The 4,732-nt window shown below is 38.8% G+C and overlaps 1 long non-coding RNA gene across 1 annotated transcript in view; it reads left to right on the top strand.

Annotated features, from left to right (window-relative positions):
- Window positions 1-3,842, top strand: part of LOC118761649 — an 11,981-nt gene extending 8,139 nt beyond the window's left edge. The window contains exon 3 of the long non-coding RNA XR_004997538.1: window positions 3,576-3,842. This is a non-coding gene — a long non-coding RNA (uncharacterized LOC118761649). The remainder of the gene's footprint in view (window positions 1-3,575) is intronic.
- The last annotated feature ends 890 nt before the right edge of the window (window positions 3,843-4,732 follow it).

Genomic DNA, 4,732 nt, shown 5'->3' with positions numbered 1-4,732 from the left:
TTCCTTATCTGGGTCTCGAACTAAAAACTTTAACGTCTCTCTTGTATTTTAAGAGATCAGCTTCCATTTACATTAGGTCACTTTGTTGTTTGAGACACGTGGCTCAGTGGTTAGGGATGTTGGACTCATGATTGTAAAATTGTGGTTTCGATTCTTGGACCGGGCAATTTGTTGTGTTCTTGAGCAAAACAATTCACGTTGCTCCAGTCCACTCGGCTGGCAAAAGTGAGTAACCCTACGAGGGACCGGCATCCCGTCCAGGTGGGAAGTATATACGCCATTAAAACCGGGAAACCGGCCCTATGAGGTTATATGACTCGGGAAGGGTCTTCATTTTATCCTATATTTTGTTATCTATCTAAAAAATTGTATTGCGAATCATCATCCTCGTGCTGCTGGGTGAGAGATTTATCGCTTACATTAGTGGGTGACCTCCAAACAGATCTGTTGTCGATATGGAGTGGGGGTCGAAACATTTACAGAGTTACAGTTCTATATTTAAGAGATGAGGAATTATGTACATTATTTACATTATTTACACTCCGCTATATGCCCACGGGTATATGACATAGTGGTTATGAGCACGGGTTACTAACCCCAAGATTCTGAGTTTGATTCCAGGCAGTGACCTGAATAATAATAATAATATTAATAATAAAAGAAAACATCGAAAAATACCTTAGGAATGAGAACCTAGTTTCGAAATTTCCTCAAGACACCTGATGAAGGCTGGACTGTATATTAGCCGAAAGCTTGTGTGAACAAGATGAGGACAAATATCCGTCAAATGTAAATAATGTAAATAATTTACAGAGTTGCTTCACCGCCTGATGAGACATCTTCCAGGGACGGGGTGCAACTGTACGCTCAACACAGAATTGTTTACTCGAAATTGTTATTTTGTTGTCTGTCTAAAACATTCTACGAATCGTGGGGGTGGAGGGAAAGGGGAGAGAGAGGACTGCACTTGTGGCAAACAGCTGGTACTCATTTACAGTTGAGTAGACTGGGCCAATGGAAATGATGTCCCTTACTGAAGGTCACAACATACCGGCCGAGCCAGCAGTTGAACCCGTGATTTTATGATCACTAGCCACTCAGCCGGAAGCAGAACATTCGACCTTATTATGGTCGCTGGCCGCCCGATAGAGAAATTGATCTTGTGATCGCTAGCCACCCAATCCCAATATTGAACTCTTGACCTTATGGTGGTGAGCTGAACACTCATCATCATCATTGTTCGACCGTGGTCGAGACAATGGAATTTATCATGCTACGCCAGACTTCACGATCCATCATAGCATTACGGAGGACCTGTTGCTGGATGCCTGTATCCCTGGAGATTACATCAGGGTAGGAGAGTGTGCGCCCTCTGGTATTGCGAGTAGATGGCTTCCAGAGGAGAAGAGTAGAATTTACCTCGTTTTCAGCTTTACAACAATGTCCAGCAAACTGGACTCTCCTACCTTTCACAAGAGATGACACAGGTGGTAGTTTCCCATATATTTGCATTTTGGTTGGATGGCGCTTCCACGAGAGATTTTGAGCTCTCATAAGGAGGCGAGTGTAGGTTCCATCCAACCGCCTCTCAAGCTTCTTTGATAACGTCCAGGTTTCTAGGTTGAACACTGCTAGCTACTAAATTACGTTATGATCACCAGCCACGTGGCCCTTATGGTCGCTAGCCGCCCGATCCTGGTACTGAATTCACGATCTTATGATCCGATATGAGAATTAATCTCATAATCGCTAGCTGCTCAGTCCAAATATTGAACTCACAGCCATAAGATCGCGAACAGAACGCTGTTAACCACTAGGTCACATGTCTCAACATGTGGCAATAAGGATATTTACGAGATATCGCCAAATCTCAACACATAAGTGGAAGGACAAAGCAGTGTTTTTTTTTTTTATGTTCTGTTTTCTTCTACTACCGTCCTCACCTTTCAAACAAACGTGTGAAAACAAGAACTACATCGACGCCAGCCTGAAAAATATCCAAACAACCAAAACCCAAATAAAATGAAACGAAGCAAAATAAAACAAAAACAGTGTGAGTTGATCTTACGTGTAAATAGATCTGTCAATGTTTAAAGAGACTACCTATACCTTGGTGAACTGCATCGCAGTTTGTTTAGCTTTCAGTTCGTTGACTTTGTTAGTTCTCTTTCAAAGTAAAAGTTTGCCTACATTCCAAAGCGATGGGTGTTTTTCTTACTGGTTGTTGTTGCAATTATTTTAAACTAGCAGCATAGCCCGACGTTGCCCGGGTATGTAAGAGCCCCTAGTAGGCAACGACTAATCCCAATCTAGTTCTTTCCCTCTAGGGAACGAAGGCGCATGTGTAGGTTGCAATGTCTTCTCTTCACTCGAATACTTCTATATATACGATGTTCCTAGCTGTCTCCCGACAGAAAATGTGTCGCATATAGAAAGCTTAGATTCTCGACCCCATGTCGAATCTATCAATTTTTTTCAGAACTGGGGGAACTTTTCAAAATTTTCGCTGCGTTAGTTTTGAATTATGACATTGGGCTATGTGTGTGTCAAGTTTCATCAGAATCGGTTGAAAGCCGTGGTCAGGGTGAGGGTACAACCTGACAGCCACACAGACAGACAAACTGCCGTTTATATATATAGAGATTAACATCGAAAACAAACTTAAAACCCTTCTCTCCAGAATATTCGGCCGGCAATCGCCCCATCGAAATACTTGACTCTCGGCTCAATTTTATATAGTTTATTACGAGTCTGTCGTAGTCTTTTCTGCATTTGTCTTTGTCATTTCACAAATTGATTAATAATCATTATAGAAGGTGACTAAAATGTCGCTTTAGTGACGGAATAAGATGTTTGGGCGCAGCTGTTTGGGCGCAGCTGTTTGGGCGTAGCTATTTAGGCGCAACTGTTTGAACGCTGATTATCTGGCACGTTTCTGGCGGGAGTATCTTTTGGCGCTAGAGGTATATGTACACAAACATATATGCAGGCGCGCGCGCAAATATACATTTACAGTTAGAAAGAGTGAGAGAAGGGCGGAGAGGGAGGCATTGGAGTTAATTAATTGAACATAATTGACATTTACACTTTCCCGTTCCTCGTGCGCATAAAGAGAAATATATCCACACATAAAAACGGCGATGGAGGGAGAGAGAGAAGGGGGAGAGAAAGTAAGAGAGAGGGAGAGGGAGAGAGGAGGGCTGAACACAGAAGGGACAAAATACAAAGTGGAGCTTTTCTTTTTGGGAAGAAGAGAAGGGAAAAATAAAAAGAAAGAAAAAAGTGGATCGAATTCCGATCAAAAGGGATCGTGAAACAAAAAAAGATAGATAGACAGACAGACATAGATGTATACCACCATTTTATAAGTGGAGCATTTGAAAATTGCGAATTATGAAACATGAAGGATCTTCGTGGCTTTCGTCAATGTTTACAATTTTGTTCCAATTATTTTCAAATTTGGTATATGGATTAAGTTTTCTATACTAATTTTGAAAAGGAAATTCTTTTTTCCTATAAATCCATAATTAAAAAAGATATTAGCCTTTAAAATTTTCAAAATTTTGGTATTTTAGCCAATCAGAAGCGAGTATTTTACACATCACCGTGGCCAACAACTCTGTTTCCATAGTAACCAAAGCAAAGAAGCATCACGTGTTCCATAGCTGATTGCCAAGAACTCTCTTTCCATCGTAACCAAAGGCGCTGTGCATGCGCACAAGGAGTATAACCACCACGTGTTCTATAATTGTTTGTTTTCAGAATAGAAGGAATTCGATTCTAGAACGATATAGAGATTTTAGCAACAGTGACGAGAAAAAAAATTTGTAAGGAAGAACATCCCACGAAAAAAACAAAAACAAACAATTCGTGGGAAATTTTACTGGCGTTGCCAACGGAGAAGCTGCAATGTGTGTGTGTCTCTCTGTAAAGATACTTGATTGAAAATTTTTCTGGAATAAATGAATAGCAGATTCGGGATTCATCGTCAGAAATTACATTTTTATGATACATAACGAAAACCACAAAGCTCCAACATGAAACCTATGGTAATGAGTAATGATGAAAACTGACAAATAAAGTACTAATACACTGAAGTGATGATGACTACTCATTCGCTCTGTCCATCACTATTGCATTGCGCATGTGTAAACTTGTCAGAGTGCTCAATGACTTCAACGGTAGTTGATGGTCTTCCTGAGTCACGAGTATATAGCGACTGTGTATATATGTAGTATTATATATATATATATATATATATATATATATATATATATATATATATATTATATATATATATATATATATATATATATACATATATATATATATAATATAGGGTAAAATTAATTAATTCATTCATTCATTTATTCAATAATAATTAATAATTTTACGAAGTAGTCAGTACGTTAAAAACCCTTTTTAGGTGGATTATACAAAATATGTTAGCTGACCCCTGATTATAATTATGTATATAATTATAGAATATCTTATATATATATATATACGTACACACACACACACACACACACACACATATACTTACATATATATATATATATACATACATACATACATACATACATACATACATACATACATACATACGTACATACATACATACATACATACATACATACGTATATATATATGCTCGTCATAATTCTTCTTTTACTCTTTTATTCTGTTACTTGTTTCAGTCATTTGACTGCGACCATGCTGGAGCGCCGCC

This window comes from Octopus sinensis, unplaced genomic scaffold, assembly GCF_006345805.1.
Source record: "Octopus sinensis unplaced genomic scaffold, ASM634580v1 Contig16032, whole genome shotgun sequence".
Taxonomy (NCBI): domain Eukaryota; kingdom Metazoa; phylum Mollusca; class Cephalopoda; order Octopoda; family Octopodidae; genus Octopus; species Octopus sinensis.
This window is presented reverse-complemented; position numbering and strand designations above follow the sequence as displayed.